At 41.0% G+C, this 25,308-nt stretch overlaps 1 protein-coding gene across 1 annotated transcript in view; it reads left to right on the top strand.

Annotated features, from left to right (window-relative positions):
• The window catches only part of LOC144770731 (sialic acid-binding Ig-like lectin 10), a 448,268-nt gene that overhangs the window by 382,850 nt on the left and 40,110 nt on the right, over nt 1–25,308 (top strand). The gene's annotated exons all lie outside the window — the stretch shown is intronic.

Below are 25,308 nucleotides of genomic sequence, written 5' to 3'. Positions count from 1 at the left end.
GAATGTAGCACAAATAGAAAGAGGAAAAATGAAGATAAATAAAGCTATTTTTCCTCGTTCCGCCTCACCTGTGGAGGTGTATCATGTTGGTGCATTAGCAGGTTTAAAGGTCTTGTAAAACTAGAAATCCGTCAAAAACTATGGGAATTGCATGGGAACACCCATGCTATGCAACACCTACCCAGGGCAGAGTAACACAACACAGTGATTTGGCTACGTTGCGTTACTCCATAATTTTGGAGAAACTCAAAGCCACGCAAAAGGACTTTACGTGGGTTAAAAATTATGACTTACAATTTGCATTGCCCTTGCACCACGTTGAGTGGTGTGCAAGAGTGATGCAGACACTTGATATGCTGGAAGAGCAGAAAAATTACTAATCAAACAGAACAGTGTCAAATAAATCCCACAAAAATAAAAATAGACGGAAAACCCATAGCTTACGTCCTGACCCTTTCCCCTTCTTTTGCAATACCAACTAGAGAAGTTTCTACATGTTTTGACATGCTGAATCAGAGCACAGCACATACTTACTGCAGGAGCGCCTGGATGGATGTATGGATGCAGGGAGAGGAAGGACCGTTAGTAAAGAAATTCCAATCAAAACATAGTTATGTTCTGTCTTGTCCTGCTCATGCTTTCCTAAATAACCGGAAATCTGTTAGAAGAGTCTAAAAAAAAGACAGTACATATATAAAAGATAATGCATGTATAAACACATTCTTATGGATCACTTGCTGTACATAGACCCATTATGGTTATGGGTTTTTGGAAATAATCTGTTGTTGAATGGGTTCTCAACAAGGCTGAATTTAGGGCTCTTGAAATGTGTAAAATGCGAAGCTCACCTTCATCGAAATAATCATGTCGAGGTTAAAAAAAAGTAAATTTTGTGATGCAGTTGTATGAAGATTGTCAAGACATTTTATATGAAATCCTTGACATATGTGCAAGCCTGTTATGGATTCTGATCCTAAACATAAGTGAATTTCAGAGGTTTTTAGGTTTCAATGCTTAGCCATAGCTGCACTTTAACTAAGGACATCATTTCAATGCTGAGAGGTTGGCCTACCGACTGCTATCGTCAGGCAGTCAGTGGTGCTACCGCCCCATTACGATGCAACCACCATGATGGCGGTTGGAAACTGCTATATACCACAGCGCTTTGTACTGTAGCCTTTAAAAAGGGCCGCAGCACAAGCCGCCGTGATATGGAGCACCTGCCGCACCTCCATGTCCTGTGTGCTATGCACCGTGTGGTCCATGGCTAGGCTTTGCTTTTTTCAGTTTCTATTGTTTGTAAATTCTGGTGCAGTTTTTCTGTGTTTTCTAGTGATTTCAATACCTTAAAATCAGTGGTTATCAGTGGTTACATATTTTCGCGCCATTAGAAACGACAGAAACTGTGTTTACCGGTGTTTATGGAACGTTTTGCTTTTATTATTGCTTGCTTTCTTCACTGACAGTGCATGGTATATAGACAGTGTAAGTATAGTGTATATGAGTTCCAAATAGATTTTTGCAAATGAAACTTATTGCAGTACACCATACAATACTTCTCCATTGAGTCTTTGGCCATGTGTGCTTGCTCTTTCCTTCCCATGTAAACGTCTGTGAAAAGGCCCTCTCAGAATTGACACTTGAGATGGGCAATGCCAAAACAGCCAGCACACAATTTGTTAACTCTGGCCACTGACATAGCTTTCCATGCCAATACTGGTTCACTTGCAGATTGCGATTCTTAAGGCAGGCTCTGCAACATTTGCACTGATCTGGGTGCCTACGCCCGCAGAGTTATTGAAGTGGTAAAAAATGAAGCAGTGTGTTTGACACTGTGGAGGACATTCCCCTTTACAGAAGGGATCTAGAACAAAGTACCACAGTGAGGTTTCATTGACTTCATATGCCATTGGTGGTGAAGGTACATGTCTATGTATCATTAAAAGCCATTTCTCATACTTTGTGAATTAAAAGTTCCTGAATTGCTCTTCAGTATTACTTTGTCACTATAGGTGTCGCCCAGCCTACTCTCAAGGAGATGTTTCACATCTTCACCAATTATGCTAAACACCTGGCAGACAATGGTGTTTTCAGACTCTAGTTTTTTAATTATGTCCACTACAGCAGTTATGTTTTCCTGTAAAAATCTAGGAATGCAGTAGAGTACACTTTTGTTCACATCACTACCAATATTTGACCAAAGATCCTCACATTTCTAGCCTTTGGCATCATCACCAAGCATACATTCTGTAAACGGTTGCCACATAGATAATATAGCATTCCTAGCCCCTTTGACCATCAGCTAAGGGACACAGTTGGGATGACTCTTTCTTTGATGCCACACAAAGCACACAATGATAAATATTTGCTTTTTAGTTCCTGTGCATAAGAAAACAGTGCACCAGAATGGACTAAAAAGTCAATAGCATTCCTCATTAACTCTGAAGATTTTAAAGATGCTTTCAGCATACCATCTAATAAGAGCAAGGACCTATTACAGTGAAGCACTTCCACTCAGGGATCAATTTTGACAGGTCATTACACAACTTTTGCATATACGTAGCTGTATCACCAGAACAATCTGAGACCACAACCCCATGTTGATTAATTTAGACTGGATAACTGAGGTATCACGTGTCCCGACTTGGAAGTTGCGGCCTGAGACACTGGATGATCCATTGTTTCACGTGGCGCTGGAGGTGGGCATAACCCAATACTTCGCTGAAAACGAGGGGTCCACGGCTTCCAGGAGAGGTAATGGAATGCCTTTAAGGTGGTAGTTAGAGGGCAGTGCATAGGGAAACACGTGGGCGTATGGAAGGTATTATTAGGGGATCTGCAGAAGGCGGATTCTAAGCTGCGAGAAGCAGAGAAGGCGCGACCGGGCCACCCCGAGCTCCAGGAGAAGGTCAATCTGGCTAGAGAGGCAGTAGCAGTGGAAGTAGACCGCCTCCGCAGCTTCGATTATAGAGCCTACACGCTCCGGGCCCATGTTGAAGGGGACAAGGCCGGGACGCTACTTGCGTAGTTAGCCAACCCCACTAAACGAAGCTACCCGATACTGGCCGTCAAGGGAGAAGGGGGCCACATAAAGTACTCCCAAACAGAGATACTGAACAGCTTTCAGGGATAATATGAGAGCCTCTACAAAAGCGCGCTGGTGGGGCAAGAGAGCGACATTACAGCTTTTCTTGAAGACCTTCAATTACCGCACCTCGATCAGGAACAGGCGGACGACTTAGGTAGAGACGTAGAACTGGGGGAGATCAGGGGGGCAGTTAAACGGATGGCTCGCAACAAAACGCCGGGTTTGGATGGGTTACCCATTGAATTCTACAGCATATATGTGGACTTGCTAGCCCTGCGACTACCAATGATATATAATGAAGCCAGGATAGCTGGCTGCCTGCCCCAGTCTATGCGCGAGGCACTGGTGATACCGCTACTAAAACCTGGGAGGGAGAGTGACAGCCCGGCCTCCTATAGGCCGTTGTCCATGCTAACCACGGACTACAAAATATTAAGTGCTATACTGGCAGCGAGGCTCCTACAGCATATGCCCGACCTGGTCCACACAGACCAATCGGGTTTTATCCCTACGCCGATAAATATAAGGAGACTTGCACGTTTGGTGGAAAGCCCACACACGGAAGCCCAGATGCCCCTGGTCCTATCGATAGACATTGAGAAGGCGTTTGATAGTCTGGAGTGGGAGTATTTATACAGAGCCATGGAACGCTTTGGCCTGGGAGATGGTTATATCAAGTGGACGCGAGTCCTGTATACAGCGGCAGTGGCTAGAGTGAGGATAGGACCCCTTGTTTCGCACCAATAAACGGTGGAACGGGGTACCAGACAGGGCTGCTCCCTATCCCCCTTACTGTTCGCCTTGGGGATTGAGCCTCTCGCGGCCGAGGCCCGGACGGGTAAACATTTTAAGGGCATAGATAGTAGAGGGGGCCAACAATTCATCTCCTTGTACGCGGACGACCTCCTTTTATTCCTAGAAGACGGATCAAAGGCGCTGGAGGGGGCGGAAAGGTTACTAGAGCGATTTAGTGAACTCTCAGGGCTGAAAGTTAACTGGTCTAAAACTTGCTTATTTCCTCTGAGACGGGACATAGCACGGCCCGACCACCGACCTGAGATTCAATGGGAGCCCACCTGTCTGAAATACCTAGGGGTATACGTATACCACACGGCGGCAGATATGCTGGAAGGTAACGTGGGCCGATGCATGCGGGCACTGAAGGGCTGTATGGCCTTTTGGGCCACGCTCCCGCTCTGTCACTGGGTGCATTTCTTTATTGAAAATGATCGCCCTGCCGCGGCTTCTGTATTACTTTCGCACCCTCCCTATCTGGATACCTAGATCCTTCTTTAGCCAACTGAAGTCTCAGCTGACCACCTTCCTATGGGGATTCGGCAGATGTAGAGTGGCGCTAGTGACGCTCACCCGCCCAAAAGATGAGGGCGGACTGGCGGTCCCCAATTTTGAGCTTTACTATCTAACCGCTCAACTACAGATTTTCACGCAGGAGATAGCAAGGGTATACCGAGGTCCGGAGAATGAGAGGGACGGGGGTACACCACGCCATGTTCTGGCCTATATCACCTTGCAACAAAGGATCGCCCTTGGAGATCTGACACCCGAGGAACAGACGTTCAGACTCTGTTGGAACCGATCCCAGCGGCGAGCGGGGGTGCAACACCCATATGCCCCAGAGATACCCCTGGGAATGGTAACTGCGCTCCCCTATGGAGGAGATTGGTCGCAGTTGCAGAGCTGGGAGGACGCGGGAACACAAGTTATTGGAGACCTCTACGAGGACGGGGCGCTTATCCAGTATCTGGTGTTGCAGGAGAGATTTGGGCTACCAAGAGGGGGGTACCTTCTGCATGCTGCGGTGACTAGAGCCATACAGATGCACTGGAAGGGGGGACTTATCGAACCAACAACGACCATGGCCTCTCAGTACACCATGATGGCAGCCGGAACTTATAAGGCTGTAACATGCTTATACTCCAGAATGCTACGGGAAAATCTGCCTCCACTGACGACGCTAAAGGTCAAATGGGAAACGGACGTTAACAGGGAGATCCCCGAGACGACTTGGGCCCGATTAGTGAGACGAGCTAAGAATAGTACAAGAAATGCGCGCTTTCAACAGATCCACTTTTACGTGCTAAATAGGGCTTATATGACCCCGGGCAAAATCAGGTACGTATTTTGGGGCGGCCGACGCGACATGCCCAAGATGCGTTTTGGAAGGGGCGGAGCTGGAACATATGCTATGGTCCTGCCCTGGCCTCTGGGAATACTGGTGAGCGATAGGCGATACCTTAAACGAAGTGACGGACAGGACACTGCAATACGATATAGCAATAAGCTTACCACACTGGTTCCCGCACACGCCCAAAAACAAAACCACAAGCACATTTATAGACATGGGCCTGATCATAGCTAAAAGAGAAATTACACGACATTGGAAGGCGAGAGTGGGCCCCACACACAGGAGATGGCTCAATGAGTTCTTGAGGTGGGCCGCATGTGACGTACCGGTACCAGACGGCTCGCCGTAAACCGGACGATAGAGCATTGGACAAGGCGGCGGCTTGGGAGGCATTGGTTCAAGCCCTAAGGGATAGCACACTACAGGAGGATGAGGAGGACCTGGACATGAACGAGGACGGCTCCCGGGACACACCGGAGACATCACGCATCCAAGTAGACACTGACTCCTGATTGTACCCATAGATTAGAAAGTGGCGAGTCCTTCTGAGTGGGTGGTGGACACTGGGGAGGGGGGATGGGTCGTTAGGGACAGTTAATAAATGTTGGGAGGACTCATAGAGGGGAGAAAGAGAAAAGCAGACATGCACATTTCCAAGAGAGAGGATTACACCTGCTAAACCTTTCCAGGTCTCGAGTATTCTTCTATTTATCGCCGCCCGACCTCCGGGTTATGGGCCTACAGGCTGTGTACAGAATCGATTGAAGAAAGGAGAATGGAAGAGCTGAGGTGTACTGTATATGTGACAATAATTTTGTACTAAACGTCTGCAGTAAAAATTATTTAAAAAAAATACGTAGCTGTATCACTGCAAATACAAACAATATCACTGCAATCTTTGTTGAACTTGGAAATAACCTTTTTTGCAGAGCATTCCAAGGTACACTGTGTTCCATGTCTTTCTAAAGTATGCTGTCATGTTTTAACCACTATCCCAGATGCATGGTGATAGTGCTCTTTTCACATATACTTGTCACTATACCTTGCATTGAATGTTTAAAGCCTGAGGTGTTGACAATTCCCCTACTATCAATACTGACTCACTAGAAATTAAGGGCTTATGTATTAAGGTTTCTTACCCATTTTTTATGGGTAAATGTGATGACACATATTAGGAAAGATTCTTATGAAACCAGCTGTTTTACCTATCAGTGAAAGAATCAAATGCAGCCAAAACATCAAATATGATTTTGATATTTCCTGATTCCCTACAGTTTATAAAATATTTAAACAATATCTAAAAAATGCTTCTAAACCCTACATCTTCACACCAAAGACCCCAAAACTGAACAAAATAAAAGGAAGAAGAACCCGTATTTTAGTGCCATCCCTAAACAACAAAACTCAAGCAGAATAATGTTAGCCCAGACTTTCTTACTGCTAGTTTGTAAAACAAAGTTACATTGTATTGGCCCCTTCAGGAAGAAAAAAAAAAAGACTCTTTTACTCTCTTTTTCCTTTCTTTGAATGGCATTTAATTTGTGTTTGTGCAGGTGTTTTTTCAGTGTTTGTATGTTTTCACTGGTGAGGGCCATTTCTCTTTAGTGGGGTTTTGTCAGTTATTATAGGTTTAAACCTTAATTTAAACCTTAAACCGGACAGCCTATCCATGGCACACGGAGGTGTGTGGGACCACTTTTCTGTTTCCCATGAAGCCCCCAAACCCAATTTCTGACAGCCTTATCATGGCGGTCTATCTGACATAAAAGGGCTTTCGGTAAGGGATATCGCAATCCCAACAGCAGCTCCAGCCTTGGCACCGTCTGTTAATGGGACTACGATTCAGTCTGCTGTCCCGTCGGGATGTGAGATCCTGCCAGAGGTGGTGATTTTCCCTCCAACAGCGTGTGGTTCAACTGCCGGTATTGTAATCTGCCGGTCAGACTGAGGGGCTTTCGGTTGGTCAGACTGCTGCTCACGGCCTGTCAGTGCCAATCTGACCGACATCAAAATCAGCTCCTCCTGTTTTTTTAAAGCACGTTATAACAAAAACAACCATAACTACACTTTGGCTTTGCTTTTTGTGTTTTTTAAATGTTATTCCTCATCCAATATGTCACTGTGCCATCAGCCCCTGAATAGCAATCCCCATGCACAAAGGTTTCCATTATGCTTGTGTAATTGTAATACTTGAATTATTTACACATTAATACAACTAAAGTGGCAGAAATTAGATCGCCTAAACTTTTGCACACTTTTTTGTTTCAAGGCAACAGTTCGCTTCAAAATACCTTGTTATAACGTGATTTATATATGTTATAACATGATTTATATAGCGCTCAGCTACTCCGAGGAGTGTCCCGGCGCTTTAACCAGAAGCGGAACAGGGTGGGTGCAGTGTGACTAACTCTATTGGACGAAAAGCCAGGTCTTCAATTCCTTCCTGAAAGCCAGCAAAGTGCTCGACTTTCTCAGGGTGGCCGGCAGAGAGTTCCACAGCTGAGGGGCACGGAGTCTAAAAGACCGGCCTCCAATACGGGCTCGCTGAATCACAGGCACAACCGCCAGGGCCTGCGACGCTGATCTAAGCACCCGGGAAGGCTGATAGAAAGACAACCGCTTCCTAATATAACTCGCGCCAGATCCGTGAAGGGCTTTGAAAGCCAACGTAAGTACTTTAAAAACAATGCGCTTCCGGATCGGGAGCCAGTGAAGAGTAGACAAAAGTTCACTGGCACTGGATCGCCGGTGAAGGCCAAAGATGGCACGCGTCGCGGCATTTTGGACTATCTGAAGACGCGAGAGAAGATACTCCGGCAGTCCCAGATATAGCGAATTCGCATAGTCCAGGCGTGAGCCAATTTACGCCTGTACCGTGATCATCCTATGGCCAAGGGGTAGCAATGGAAGGAACTTTCTCAGCATTTTGAGGACGCCGAAGCACTTGCCGACGATCTGGGGCTTCAGGGTAAGACAGCAGTCAATTGACACTCCCAGATTTTTCGGCGAAGTGGACACCGAGGAAGGTGGGAACATGGCCTTGTGGGAGATAGGGTCATGTAGAAATTGTGATGCAAATGACATTTTTTCCAGTATCTCAAGTGAAATGAAAGTGAACTGTAGCCAAAAGTTCATTTTGTGTACTTGCAGCTTAATTTTATGTAATTTTCAAGACATCCGTGTTACCTGTGTACCTGCTAGACTGAAACTCCCTTAAACAGCAGCTCGACAGAATAAGCATTGTGCTGCAAGCTAGAGGAGAGTAATGCGCCATGTCATTAACTGCAGCATTTGATCAAGACTGAACAAACATGGCAGAAGCATCTATACAAATTACATCTATGTTTTACTTATCTTGCATCTATGCAAAGTCTCTTACTCTAGTTAGCCCACGTTGTCTATTGGATAAGACTTGGAAATTATGAGTCACTGTCAGACAGCATCAGGGCATGTCATCATTTTAATTGGGATGGGCCCACGCTTCTAGTCAACTCTTACAGAGCTGGTTCTGGATGTGTCTTCTGTTAATGCCTGCTTAACCATGAGGCTTTGTTATTTGGTTATCTGCAAAGTTATTTTAGACTTTCTCTACTGCTTTATACTGTTCTATGGAGGATTACTGGAGCATTCCCAGTTACATCAATGTCAAATACAGACATACAAGCCCAGGCAAGAATCATTTATGAGCATTATAGTATGAAATTTAGATGGACGGATTGATTTAAAAGTCTCACATATAAACAATAACAAAGATGCTCACAGTAAGAAGATCAATTTGCAACCTGTGGACTCAGGTTCCAATGTAAAAAACGAAAGAGGGGCCCTGTAACCTAAAAAGGATAAAGGGAGGGGGAACAACCCACCAGGGCAAAATATATATGTAACAACATGAAAAGGGTAGTTCCCAATTATATCGAGGACCACAAATTTCCAATAATAGAAAGTGCCCACAGAACAGCTCAATATATTTCAATTATTTATTATCATGTTAGTTCATAGAAAAATATATTTCAAGTGCAGATAGAGAGCAATACATACTTCATTTAATAAAAAATACATATGAAATAGTGCAACAACAGTCCAGGGACACGGAGAACAATAAAAAATGGCACCCAAATCACTCACTTATTCTATCAGTCACTGACTCATTCTCAGGCCAATACATCCATATCAACTCAATCAACTACCACATATCATCAGACACACGAGGAAAGCTCTTTCCTTGTGTGTCTGATGATATGTGGTAGTTGATTGAGTTGGTATGGATGTATTGGCCTGAGAATGAGTCAGTGACTGATAGAATGAGTGAGTGATTTGGGTGCCATTTTTATTGTTCTCCGTGTCCCTGGGCTGTTGTTGCACTATTTGATATGTATTTTTTATTAAATGAAGTATGTATTGCTCTCTATATGCACTTGAAATATATTTTTCCATGAACTAACATGATAATAAATAATTGAAATATATTGAGCTGTTCTGTGGGCACTTTCTATTATTGGAATTTTGTGGTCCTCCACTCAGGTTCCAAACCACAACCCAATAACCAGACCAATATTGAGGGTCAGAACAGTAGAGTGTGTAGCACAACACTTTGCGCCTTTCCTTAGGATAACAACAATGTGCAAACTATCAGTTATTGTAACTAAGTAAACATAATGTATTTCCAGATAAGATATCACATAATATCTCAAACAATGAGCCTCATTTCTAATCTGTTTTAGAGGACCGTCACAGTTCACAACAATGTTAGATTTGATCTTCCCAACGTCTCGAACCTTTACCTGAATCGTAACAACTACAAACTCTGGAACACACACATTCCAGATTTTATCATTTGCTAGCTCCAGTACATACTTTCCACTCTCATCAACTACAGTAATTTGAAAAAAAGAGAAATCCATTTGTTGACTCTGAGCCTGATTTCAAACTCTGTGGACGGGCTACTCCGTCATTATGGAAACGGATATCCGGTTTGCCAAATTATGAATCCCATAATATCCTTTGAGATTTATATTTCAGCGAATGGGATATTGGTTACGGTTCCAACGGTGTAAGCCCTCCTTCAAAATCTAAATCAGGCCCTATTTTATCCAGTCTAACTTTAACCCAATCACCTGCCTTTAACTATGTATATTTAGATCAAGACTCACTTTTTCTGCGCTTCTCCTCTTTTTGTGTTGATCTCCTTTGAGCATTAAACACAAATTTATTATCAAACAAAAATTTGTGGGCCACATCAGTGTTTATGGTGTTTCACTAGTACCCATGTTTGGAAGCGTGTGATACATCCACGCCATCCTTTTCATAGCGTCCCACCAATTGGCACCTTAACACTCATCCAGCTGCATACTTTCCTTTCACACTCTCTTCCACCTTTCCACAAGTCTATTGACCTAGGGGTAATATGTTGGCATCCTCACATGATGAATAAGCAATTCATTCAGAAATGTTCTGCACACTGTTGTCTGTGACTATTTCATCAGGTAACCCTTTCCACATGAAACTTTTTTAATAACATCACTTCTCACAACTTGCTTGACAAATTTTAACTCTAATCATCGTGAATGATAATCTAACACCACTAGCGCAAACATGGAACCAGAAAACATCATGTTGAATGGACCAATTATACAAAAAACTATTTTCTTCCAAAGGCCTTCAGCAGTATCCATCTTCTATGAAGGAAAGGTCATCATCTTTTAGAATTTGTCCCACCAGGAAAAGAGTAGACATTGCCTGACCATCCCTTCAAAATTGCTGTACGTTCTAATCCACAGAAAAGCCAACTGAACTTCGCTTCATGCCTCTAATTCCCACATGGCCTTCAAAGGCCAAATCCATGACTCTTTTCTTAAGCCAACTGGTGCCACTACTGTTTTATTTTTCCTCAGCACATCACTCTGCCAACATAATTTCAGTTTTATGTTCTTACAATTCTCTCTTTCTGTTTTTTGGCCTCCCTACCTGACAGTAAACAACAATTTTCTTTAACGTCTAACTATATTTTATTTCATTACTGACTCCGCTTTGGAGGTACATCTACTCATCACTTCTGAAATGTTGGATACCATGTGCTCCTTTCAATGACTCCAGCTCTTCAACATGAAGTGCCAGCCCTTTCAAGCAATCTTCTGTTATTTATAATTCTTAGTACATAATCAATGCAGAAACACTCCAGAAATCTATATAATCACCTGGACATCAGAGGTTTTCAGGTAATCAGGTCCACCAACAGCTTGATCTGTTCATACCTTGAACTCACTTCCCCACACATTCCACTCTTCAGCTTGTCAAATTGATGTTTACTGTCCTCACACCACATAAAACTATCAGCCTTCTTAGGTAACCTCCATATTCTTCCTGTTGTTTTCTTGCATAATTCGCCATGAACTTTAGCACAATATTCTGTCAGCCCTGAAAACAAATACATATGTTCTTTTGTAACCTACACCAAATGTTCCTTTTGATTAATGCCTGCATAATTAATGTGATGACCTAAATAAAACACTGCATTTGCATCCAGTATAACCTTTTTCTGCTTGATAATCATAAACTGTCCTTCAATACATCCAATACACTACACTGTGATTGTTCTCTGCCCAATACTCTGTACACTAGGATATCATCCACTCCAGCAGCTTGTGCAACATAGCCCAATAGCATGCAGCAGAATCTAAAGGCACCCTCAAGTGTGAGGAATTAAATACATGGTTTAAAACTCTCCTCTAAAGATACTTGGAAAAATGTTGAAGAGATATTGATGCCTGAAAAATGTGTTTACTCTTTGAGGTGCCAGCATTTTGCTTACATTAGATACTGATTTGTGTTCTATCCGGATGTTATGTTTGAGATATCTTTAGTTAATTGAGAGCCTCAGACTACCCTCTGTTTTTCTTCCCAAAACTACAGAAACCAGCCACTATAAAGCATTGATAGGCTCAATAATACCTTCCCTAAACAACATGCTCAGCTCACATTTCTATGGCCCTGTTAGAGATCTTACAGGTGTCATACTGTGCACCTCAGCTATCTCATCCTGGGGTTATAGGATCTTATGTTTGAATCCTTCCATAAACCCAGCTGCTCCTTGAATACTCCGGGATATATTTCCTTCAACTCACAAGAGCTTTCCTTTCAACTATACATCCCATGCTTAACACCTGATCAGGGCGGTTTTGGTCAAGTGTTATTCCCACCTTTCACTGTAGTTGGCACCAGAGTAAACATCCTTCAACCTTGATCACGTGATAGTGATAAGTGATAAATGTTTTATTGATTGATTATTTAAAATCTTTACCAAAAACGAATACACAATATAACATTTCAATTAGAATACAGTAAAAGGGCGGTAATTTTAAAAATAAGCAATCATTTCATAATGTTAAAATTTCAGAAATATAAACAGTATAATAGTTAATGCTTTAAAAATTCCAGTTTTCTCCATGCACTTATTAAGAATTTTGAGAGGGCAGAGTTAATATATATATCTTCCAAGCAAAGACACTGGATTAGTGCTTGTCTACATGTCCTTATTGATCTTTTGTTAAAGTGCCTTTTTAAAAGTATTAATCTTTCATTTTTTAGTTCTGGGCAGAGGCATAATAGATGTATGATATTTTCTTCTCCTGTATTACACAGCCGACATGATATGTTGTTTTCAAGCTTTTTCCATGGCAGCGCATGAGATTCTCCTGGCAGGATTCCGAACCGGGCATTCATGAATATATTTTTATATTTCCAAGTCCAAGCTGTATTTAAATATTGTTGCGGACTCTTTTTTTATAACTATTTATTATAGACCAAGCATGTTTCCTTTTAACCAGGGACTCATTGTCACTTATTATAGATAGGATATCAGTTGTCTTATTTACAATTTTTTTGAAAGATTCCTGAGGAATAGTGGTCATCCAAATCTCCTTCAGCCCAAATTCATCCAAAGCCTTCTCGAGATACTTCCAAACAGATAGTTTATTATGCCCTCTACTTCTTTCCATAAAAGCTCCGAGATTAAATTGTCCTTGTCATTTTTTACCCTATACCATACTTTAATTGTGTTACCCATCCGAGCATATAGTTGGTTATTCAAGCCAAATTCTAGTCTAATTTGGGACTGTGAGGCATTTTTTGGTAAACAGAAAAGAGATCGAAAAGTTTTCGAGATTTCTTTGTTTATTGTTATTGCGTCCTTTCCGTTCAATGCTTCGCTGCCGTAGGTTAGGGAGGGTAGCAATTTTGCAGATATGACCTTGAGTAGCGGCTGGTAGGTTAAGTTACTGGTGGATTTTTTTATCATACCAAATGCACCTGTTAGGGAGTTCGCCTTCCGGGTGATGTCCAATATCTGGGGTTTAAAGCTACCATTGTCATCAAAAACCAGTCCTAGGTATCTATAGGTTTTTGTTTGCTCCAATTTTTCCTTACCTAAGAACCATTTCATATTGTATTTCCTTCTTAGATTTTTTGAGACAACCATAACTTTAGATTTGGATTCATTTATTACCATTTTATTTTTTATTGCGTACTCCTGTATACGTGTAATTAACCTTTGCAAGCCTACCTTTGTTCTACTTAAAAGAATAACATCATCTGCATATAGCAAATTTGATATGTGCTTATCTGCAAGTTTCGGTGGATGGGCATTTATCTTATTCAGTGTTTCAGTTAGATCAGTTAAAAACAGATTAAATAATAAAGGTGCCAATACGCAGCCTTGCTTCACGCCGCCAAGAGTTGGTATTTCCTTAGTTAATGATCTGCCGTTCCCAATACGAACTTTGGCCCAAGTTTTTGTATACAGGAGACTGATCAGGTATATTAAAGGCTGAGGAATCCCTTGTGCTTGCAACTTTTTCCATAAAAGATCTCGGTTGACACAGTCAAAAGCTGATTTAAAATCAACAAAACATAGAAACAGTGATTCGCCCTTTAAGATTGCCTTTTCCATTAAAATAGATAGTGCCAAGATATTAGAGGTAGTACCAAGTCCTTTAATGAAGCCGGTTTGGTTTGGCGGGAGGATGTTATACTTTTTCACCAAGTCAGATAAGATTGTTAGCAGATAGGCTGCAAAAAGTTTTGCATCAGTGTCCTGTAGCGTTATTAAACGGTAGTTTTCAGGAAGCGCCCAGTCTCCTTTTTTAAAAATTGGGGATATTAAGGAGCCTCTCCAGCTTTCAGGTATCTCCCCTTTAGTAACTATTTCTTTAAAGACCTTTACAAGTACTTCGGCCCATATTTCCGGATCGTCTTTGTATATAGAAAAGGGTATCCCGTTCGGTCCTGGTGCTCCATTTTTCTGCTTCTTTATTAGTTTAACAATCTGCTCCTGTGTTATCTCCATGACTGGTTCTTGATTTGTTATTGCAGTTTCATTCCATGTGCTATGGTCTTCAATTGCCTGTACTGCTGGATGGGGATTTAGATGATGGCTTAAAAAATTTACCCATTCTGTTTCAGTCAATACTGATGAGACTATTGCTTTATCCGGCCTATTTAGGGTATTAACCATCTTCCAGAACTCCCTCGAATTTCCTAGGTTACTAGCATAAAATATACGAGTCCAAAGAGCGTTATTGGCTTCAGTTTTTTCATTCCATATTATCTTCTTTAGATTTTTGTTTGCCACTTTCAGGGCAGTTCTAGTTTCTTCTTTATCTGGAAATTTAGTCAGCTCTTTCCTTAATCTATTTCTGGTTCGTTTCATTTTCTGCACTGCGCGTGTGAGGTTGATATTGGTTACCCTCTTTATCACCTGAGTCATTTGGCCATCTCTAATGATATTGGAATTACCTTTACTAGTAGACAGTCTGGCAGTGAAACTGGCCCATTGTTCGATTACTGATGCAAATGGTGCCTCTTCGCTGCATTCCTGTAGCCGTTTTAATGCCAGATCACTTGTCAGTTGGTTGTTTCGAGATTCTGTTTCCCAAGTTAACTTTTTATAATTAGTGGTTCCAATTTGACCTTCAGTTGTTAAATAGATTTGGTGATTTTTATTTTTGAATGTTGTGGTAATGATTTGCTGACAATGATCACTCTCCAAGACTTGCTTTAGATGGTATGATGTACAGTTGCCAAAGATATTTAGTGATACCATAGTATAATCTATGCGGGATTTAGTACTGTGGGTGTAATAGGACCATGCCGGTGGTGAGTCTGTTGAAAATCTTCCATTGAGTGTTCGTAGCCCCAAGGCTTCCATATCCTTTATAAAATTTATACCTAATTGTTGAAGGCCTTGTTTATTCAAAGGGTCTGTTACCTGAACCGGGATTGACCATTGCTGGTCTTGCGATTGCGTTACTTCGTCCCTTGTAAATGGTATTAAAAGATTGAGATTGAAATCTCCTGAAATAATAAAATCCATAAAGGGATCCTCAATCCTTTGCTCAAGCAGGTACGTGGACAGTGCTGCACACATGGTTTTCCTGGAGATGGATGTAGGAGGGATATATATGTTAACCAGCTTCAATGATCTTTTTTGTCCATACATCCAATACCTCACCAATATAGACTGAAACTTCATACTGTTTGTAAATATTTCAGCATGCTCCACGTTGAGATCAATTGAAATGAAAATTGCTAGCCCACCTGAAGGGCGTCCATAAGAGCTTTCCTTGATAGCAGGTATGTAGTATCCTTTATAGCCATGTATTATAAACGGGGTTATTGCCCAGGTCTCTTGTAGCAATATTATTTGATAACGCTTAAGTAGCTCGGTTATTTTATCTAATTTATTAGTTATACCATTTACGTTCCATGAACAAATCGTTATTTCCGTAAAGGGTTTATTTGTAATTTTGGCTGTTTTTTCATGTTTTGTTTGTCAATAGGTATTATTTCCATGTAGGGCACTCTTAATCCATAAATCATTTATACCAATTTCAGTTTTATCAATAGTGTCTTTTGTTTGGTCTAGCACTCCTTTATCTATCCGTTGATTTGGATTTCTAAGAACCGAATAGGTTTGGAGGCCCTTTTTGCCTTTTTCTGGACCATTCAGATTTAATGCTTTCAGAAGCGGTGTGGGATATTCTTTAGGCATGATTCTATTAACCAATATTCCCCATTTACGGAAGGTGTCTTCTTGTCTTATAATGTGCTCAGCTATGACAGGGGAGGCAAGTGTTATTATTGTTGTTGGTAATTGGCCATCTGGGTTTTCTAAGAATCCAACAGTATCAATATCTTTAGTTGTCACTTTTTCCAAAGACGGGACTGATGAAAAAAGGCGCAATAAGTTGCCTCTATTGAGCGTATCTTGTCGACCTCTAGACTCATATATAGGTTTAAATGTTAGTTGTTCCCTCTTATGGTCGTTTGTATCCCCTGTGTTTTGGAAATTTAACTCCCCTTTGACGATATTTATAACTCTTTCATTGTTGGCTCTTTTTACAATTTGTAATTGCTCCTTTTTTGTTGTTTCAATCACAATTTCTGTCAGTGCCATAGGTTCCAATGGCTTTGCTGGTACAACCCAAGGGAGTTGTCTTTTGTCTGTGATGGTTTTATTTGGTGTTTTTAGATTTTCTTTTACCAGTTTAGTTGACAAAAGTTCATTCCTATTTGCTTCTTCATTTTGAGCATAAAACGCTGGATATTGGACCCTTGGCACGTCGTACATTGTACCTGCGTTGTTTTCTTCCTGTACAGTGTTAGATATTTCTCGTGTTATTGGCCCATTTGTATTGCAACAATTAAATACTATTTGAGTCTCAATTTTTTCAACTTTACCACTAGGAGAGTTACTATTGGCACTTATGTGGTTTGATGTATATTGTTTAGGTTTCTTATTTCCGCAGGTGGTATTCTCCATATTCTTGACCATATTAGTATTATTGCTTTTTTGCGCAAATATATCATAATACTTATTTTTCTCATTTGTCTGTATTGGTGACTTGTTACTTATTTCCCTGGTTATTTCCCTAATCGGTTGATTTTCTATATTTCCCTTAAGTGGTCTGCTTTGTAGTGGTTCCCCTAAAGGGAATAGTCCTACTTGTTCCACTAGTTTTGCTTTATTTCGGGCTTTACGTAACTTTTTCTTGTTCCTTTTTGACATAATAAAAGGGTTCCGGTCTGTGTCACTTTTTTCCTCCATTTCAGTATATCCTTTACTTATTTCTATTTCTTGTACAATTTCTTTCTCAGTTTCAGTATTTTTAGCAATGTCTCGAGTATTTGGAGTTAGTTGATCTGTCAATCGATTAATCATTTGAAGTTCAATTTGGCATGCCTTGTTCTCTTTTTTAATTTCTTTATTTCCAGTTGGGCAAATCATACCACTATTCCCACCTATAGTCAAGTTAAGGCCCCTATTAAGTGTTGTTTTAACATCTTCTAGCATCGTACTAATAACCTCTGGTATAGTTGCTAGTTTGTTGATTATTGGTGTGTGTAAACATTCTACATATGATGTTGATTTGTCTGCCTGTACTCTGGTTATCAGGGAGTTGAGGTTAGCTAATTTGAGATCTATTCCTGCTACGGCTTTAGCCATTGCGCTTAGAATATCAATTTGGATATCCATTTTATTAGACTGAAGTGATAATGCTTCAATAGTAAGTGTTGAAGTTTGATAGAAAATATCCCAGGCCGAGTCCTGGTTATCAATAGTTTTGTTTTTTTCACTCCCCTGCAGTTTAAGATCATTCCTAATAAAGACATTTTCGTTGTTACTAGTATTGTCTCTGCAGTCTAATAATTGTTCCGGTTCAGAGATTCGCCTTCTTTTAACTCCCGCAAGTTGTATTACCTCCATGTCTGAGTTGGCATTGGTTGCTTGTTTTGATGGTTCAGCAGGTTTGGGGTTTAATGAATCTTTTATTTGAGTACCTTGTTCTCTACTTTCCTTGCTTAAGGTTAGCCTGACATTTTCAATATCCAATGAAGCCATTCTTTCTTTACTTAGTTGACTCTTGAGCATGCAACTATCCGACGTGGTTAAGATGGTTTGATTATTAGTTGTTAGTATCCCTATTTGTGCTATATTTTTCTTTATTACAACATTGACATCCAAAGGTAGCCTAGATGGCATGGATACTATTCCTGAGACCCCATTGAGGTCATTAACAAAGGAGTCTCCGGTTTCTATCCCATCTTTAATATTCCCTATAGTAACAGATTCTTGTGAGCTCGTTATATGCATATCATCCTGATCCGAGGCTTCCATTGATATTTGATTTACAGAGTTCACTGAGCTGTTAGATTGTGTGATCACCATATTTGCCTCATTTATTCCAGGTTGTTTATATTTGCTTTCTTGGTTATTATGTGGTATAACATTAATAGGTATAATTGGGGTTTGTAAATTACCTATTGCTTGGTCGCCTTGGATAGACAATAGAACTCCTGTTGGATCCTTTAGAAAGTCAAATTTTTTTGGAATTTTAGAGGATTTTTCAAACATTTTCGCAATTGGTGAGATGAGGGTTTGTCTCAGCTCCTTAGATTGTGCCTTGGAGTTCTTTATGGTATTTGGAGCTTTAGATTTACGTGATCTACGTGCTGGGGGGGCAGATAGCCGTTCCCTCCCGGAACGCATTGTTACTAATATGGTACAGTGATATCAATGTAGTATGTAGTATGGTTTAGGACCGATCAAACCTCCCTTGTAGAAAAACTGTGTGTAATACAGCCCGTCTGTAATATCATATATAATATCATATATACCTTGTATAATACTTTCTGCAATAAACAGTGACAGTCTTTTCAGGATTAGATTACAATAGATGTAGCTTCTTCCAGCACATGATCAACAGAAAGTATGGGAGTAGGTACTTTGAATTGCCTTATTGCCTTATTTGCCGACCTGTCTAAGCACAGGGTAAGCACAGGCTAAGCACAGGGCTAAGCACAGGGCAGATAAGTCTTTCCGGCTTCGTGTCTCACCTTATCTTATCAATCCAAGCTGTAGATCCAAGCTGTAGACCAACTACCTCCCCAGCCTGTCTACTCACTGCTAATACACTGCTAATACACTCGATCCGCGGCCGCCAATAGCACCACGCACCGGGACCAACCAGCGTGGCAATATGACCTCAGTGCAAGCCTCCTTGTGGGGAAGTCCGTGCAAATTAATGGCCCCTTAACTTATTTGACTTATGCTGTGCCACATTTAGTTTGAGCAGTAGGCACTTTAGCTGTTTAAGCCGGTGGCTTGTTGGTGCTGAGAAGAGAGTCTCAAAAATCAAAGTTCAAAGTGCCTTCATGTACTAGAATGCTGTACTGCAGGTCAGGAGCTCAGTGACCTCGCAGCTCTGGAAAAATAGACTTTCTTGTTTTGGCTGCTGCTGCTGCTGCAGACACCATGCAGCGTCAGTCGCCTGCCAGAACTCTGGGGTTCAGAGGCTCTCGCCGCGCTCGTGAGGGTACCGCTGCGGAGGGCTTTCCAACACTCTTTTTAAGTGGAACAGTACAGTGCAGTCGGAATCAGTCCCCACCCCCCCTGCAGTACTCGCCAAACTTGGCGCCAAACTCGGCAGTCCGCAGCCACAACCGCAGCTCTCTCACCGCGTTTAGGACGGCTCCCGGCTCCCTGCTCCTCCGCACCTCCGGCTCCTTGCCTCCTTCGCCGCGACCCTGCTTCGCCGTTTCTGGCTCCACGGCGGCCGCACCTCGCGACTCCAGGCTCTGCGACGCTCCGTGGCTCAGAATGGCTCTCAGAATTGGCGTTACCTCCGAGACCGCTCACGCTGAAGTTTTCGTGACCGCCTGTAATTTAGCCTGTAGTTGGAGGCAAAAGCTTGGTGCTCCTCGCTGGTTGAGAGCTGGTTGAGAGCTGTGGCGTTGTGGCGTCTTAGCTCTCTGCTGCACTCCAGTGGACAGATCCAATGACTTTTTGGAAACACCTGAAAAGTGAGGCTCGTTTGCACTTTGGACCTTGATCACGTAAACTGTAGATCGGACACTGTGACTCCAATATCGATAGTCAATCAGAGGAATTTCGAGTGGCAGATGCCAATGGTCTCCAGGTGGCTTATGAACTAACACATCAAATAGAACAAACTGAACAGTCCAATACCCAAATAGTATCTCAAATGGGACATGTAATCGATTCCCATCCGAAAACAAATTTGAAGAACAAATCAAAATTTTGCCCCACGTTGTATCCAGGGAATCGTGTGGACATCTTTCATGACTTAGTGGTGACGGAATTGGAAACTATGAAAAACACGATCAGTGGTAAAGAAAATCTAACTCAAAAGGAAAGAGCGGCATTGAAAAATCTACAAACTAATGCCATCATAGAGATCAAGCCGGCTGATAAAGGCGGCAATATTGTCATCCAAAACAAAGGTGATTATATAGCGGAAGCCAAACGACAGTTGCTTGATACATCAAACTACAAAGTAATTCAGCACAATCCAACTCCAGAAATGTCAAGAACTTTACATAAGCACATTGAAAATTGGTACGAAAATGGCTTATTAAGCAAGGAAGAAAAGAATTTTCTAACAGTCTTACACCCCATCATGCCAACAATGTATTTTCTACCGAAAATTCATAAGACTTTGATAAAACCACCCGCACGTCCAATTATATCCAGCTGTGGATCGCTGTGCGAAAATGTTGCTACATATGTGGATTACTTTCTGGCACCAATGGTTTCGTCCCTAAATTCGTACATAAAAGATACAGGGGACTTCTTAAGAATAATCATGGGAGTAGATTGGCAACCTAATTACTGGTTAGTTACTATTGATGTAGTATCCTTGTATACTTCTATCCAACACAAGGTAGGCTTGATGGCAATCAAATACTTCTTGAATCAAAGACCCTTATCGGAACTGCGACATACTAATATGTTGATAGACATGATAACTTTCTGTCTCGAGAACAATGTGTTTATCTTTGACAAGTCGTTTTACTCCCAAACATGTGGCTGTGCCATGGGTGTCTCTTTCTCTCCAAGCTATGCGAATCTAACCATGGGATGGTGGGAGAAAAACATAGCTTGGAGAGAGGAGAATGAGCCATATACCACGGATGTGGTACTTTGGCTTAGATTTATCGACGATTTGTTTCTCCTGTGGAAGGGGTCAAGACAAAAACTGAATGAATACATTAACATCTTAAATTGTAATGATGTAGGACTAAAATTTACATCTAATATCCAGAAACAAGAGATAGACTTCTTGGATACAAAAATCTACATAATGAATAACAAACTGGAGAGCACAGTTTTCAGAAAAAAAACGGCAACTAACAGTGTTCTTTTCGGAACTAGTTTCCATCCGGCTCCACTCAAACAGAGTATCCCTTTTGGGGAATTTTTACGAATGAAACGTAATTGTTCTGAAACGAGAGAAATGGAAAACAAATTCACTGAAACAAAAAATCGTTTCACAGAAAGAGGATACAGACATACAGACATCATCAAAGGTGAAGCCAAAGCAAGAGCAAAAACCAGAGCAGAAACTTTAATACCCAAAATGAAATCGACTGAAGAAAATCTAAACGAGAAACCAAGATTAATTTTAACATATTCAAAAGAAAGCCATAAAATACGACAAATTTTGACTAAATACTGGAGTGTGTTGAAAAAAGATCCAGAGATAGGCACATTAATTGGTGAAGGCCCGCTTGTTACATATCGGAAAGCACCATCAATAAAAGACACTGTGGTCAGTAGCCATTTTAAGGATGTAAAAAAAGCAACATGGCTAGAAAAATGTCAAAGAGGTTTCACCAAATGCCTAACTTGCAAAGCTTGCACTATTGGACAGAATATGAGAACCTTAAAAGATGCTAAAGGCAGAATCTTCGAAATCAGAGACAAAATAACTTGTGACTCACAATTTGTGGTATACCAAATCCAATGTTTCTGTGGCAAGAAATACATCGGCTCTACAGTTTGCCCACTAAAGAAAAGAATACTGGAACACACTCGAGCAATCCAAAATGGTGATTTGAGTTATGCCACTGCAAAACATCTGCAAACTCATCCAGGCAAATCATGGAAAGATATGAAATATGCCGGGATTGCTCTGATAAAAGATAATGAAAGAGGTGGAGACCGCCGCAAAAACTTAAGGCGCTTGGAGTCGAAACTTATAATCAAATTTAAGACAAGGAGCCCTTGGGGGCTGAATGCGGATGAAGAACTTTATGTTCATCTATAACTGACTTTCTGACTTGCTTTCATTTCAATGTAGGATTTAATATGAACATTTGATGAAACTGAATGTTTTCAGATATAAGTGTCCAATGATACATTATTCAAAATTCGTGTGAGAAATGATTTTGAAATATATATTAGAATACATAATAGATAACTGCACTTGTTTACACTTTGATTGTAGCACCGACAGCACCTTCGGGATACAGGCATTTAGCCTTTGCATTTCGGGCACTTAGCCCGTAATTCCATTAAAATTATTCACATTAAAATGCAACATGTGAAAAATCATAATTATGGGCACTCAGCCGAGAACTACAATTAATAGCGCAAGACTACATGTTAAGCCATATATCGCGCTTTTGAATTCATAACCAAAAAACGAAAGTGTGAAATGGTGCTGCAATTGGTCTAAACAAAGTGTCAGTCAGTGTTAGAATTACACTTAAACTACTGAGCCCATAATGCATCTTGAATTGCTCATTGGTGTCATCAGTTAAATAACAAACAGCAATGAGGGACAAATGTTTGTACCGTGAACAGGGACAGTCTATGTCCGAAACGCGTAGGTGGGGAACCTATGGAGAAGTAAATTAAGTTTTCAACGTGAAGTGGTGTGCGGTGTCTTCTTTTCCTGAAGAATTTTTGCTTTCGACATTAATTGCGGGGCCGTCCCGGGCCCGGCCACCAGCACCAGCCAGAAAAGCAGCTCCTCTCGTACTGGGACATTTGCTTTTTGATATATATATATATATATATATATATATATATATATATATATATATATATATATATATATATATATATATATATATATATATATATATATATATATATATATATATATATATATATATATATATATATATATATATATATATATATATATATATATATATATATATATATATATATATATATATATATATATATATTCCATCAATTTAATATCTGGCAGTACCAATTCATCTTCTTGATACACATGTGCCATATCCACATCAATCAATGTGTGGCTTGCTCCTGAATGTCTACAATTACAACCTTCCCAATATTTGATTCATCAAAAAAAGAACATTGTGGTTCTCTTCTAATTCAGAACACCTTGCAAGATGTATTCCTTATTTAAATTGTTTCTCATCTACCATTTCCACTAGGTTCTGAGTTTAAATTCTCTCTTGAGATCACTATATACCTCTGAACCCTTGTGTTCGCCCATCCGTCACAATTGTGAACTGTGAGAATGTCCTCATTTCAGCTCTTTTCACCCTCATTTTGTGACTGATACTGGTGGTAACTGACTCTGATTGTGCCCTGGGCTCTGCTAAATTGGCACAGGGCCAGTGCTCTGATGAAAAAGGTACATGGCAATTGGGTATAATTAAAATTTGCAATGACGCAAGTATATAATTGGGTAAGGGCGATGATTCAAACTACCTATAAGTCCTTAGTATATAACAGGGCAAGGGGGTTCAGAGACCCAGTAGATTTCCTGCCCTGGAGTGTACACAGCTGTGTGCCTACTGTCATTTTTAAAGGCAACCCTGCTTTGCAGACTGTTTTTAAAAAGTAAAGTACATGCAATCTAGACTTTGGTGGTAAGGGTCCTTGCAAAATGATACAACACCTTCTTTGTACATATAGGTCACCTCCAAGCTCTCCACGTAGGTGCCCCTGGGATAGGGGACCCTATAACTATAAGCAGGGGCATTATAAAAGATGTTTATATGAGATCATTAGACAGGACAGATCTAGAAGTCGGGGAGGGGGGGTCGCTGTTGTTTTCAGAGATCACCTGACCTGCCTTTCGGAGCCGGTAACAGTTTATGATGAACATCAAACCCTATCTTTTCAAGTACTCCTCGAAGGCCATACCATACTAGCCGGAGCTGTAATTTATAACCCTCCAGGACAACAAGTTAATATAGGCGCTAAACTGTTTACTCAACTTCTACCTCACTGTCTAAAACACAAAAATTATTTAATAGTTGGAGACTTCAACACTCATTATGAGAAAAAGGAGACCCCAGTGGTGACCCAATTGGAGTACAACATGGAGATTCTTAATCTCAAACAAAGGGTAACAGGCCCTACTCGTATAGCGGGCCACACATTAGACCTACTGTTTACCAACATTGATACCACTACTGTTCTGGAGGTCTTGCCATTACTTTGGTCAGATCACTTTCTCATAACTTTTATGTTAAGTCTACCAACTAAATCACCAAAATCCAGGGTAGCTCACTTGATCTCAAAGCGAGCTTGGAGATTAATTACTGAGGCTAGCTTTGATATGCACTTCCAAGAGGTTAACATTGAGCTCCGTGATGACTCATCGGTATGCTCAGACGCAGTATCACTAGATTCTGGAATACTCCAAACATTAAACAAATTAGCCCCCATGAGGAAATCCAGGACACGACTACACTTGGAAAAATGGTACACCCCCCAATTAAAAGATCTTAAAAGAGAATGCCAAAAACTTGAGCATTTATGGAGACAGTCCAAGGATAGTGCAGCTAAGCTAAGTTACATGCTCAAGCAGAAACTCTACAACCTTACTGTAAAAAATGCGAAAAGGAACCACTTTTCACAACGCATTTATGATACCTGTAACTCAGCTAAGGAGCTTTTTAAAATAGTGAAGGAGCTTAGCAAACCCGCTAGCACCTCCCAAACACTTGTCCCCTCGGTAGAGGCGTGCGAACGAATAAATACCTTCTTCACCGAAAAAATAAGGAAAATTTACTCGACCTTCACCCCCCAACACCTCCAAAGTAACATTGGAAAGCTCCCTGATACAGTGACCATATCTAAAATTGCACCAGACCCTCCAGACTCAGAACCTACACCAACCTTAACAGTTTTGAGTCATATACAAGGGATGAGGTCCTAAAAACTATGCGCACAGTTAAATCCGGCTCTCCACTGGATCCATGCCCCCATTTTGTGTTCTCA

This window comes from Lissotriton helveticus, chromosome 7 (genome assembly GCF_964261635.1).
Source record: "Lissotriton helveticus chromosome 7, aLisHel1.1, whole genome shotgun sequence".
NCBI classification, from domain to species: Eukaryota; Metazoa; Chordata; class Amphibia; order Caudata; family Salamandridae; genus Lissotriton; species Lissotriton helveticus.
The sequence above is the reverse complement of the archived record's forward strand: the minus strand, read 5'-3'. Positions and strand labels throughout refer to the sequence as shown.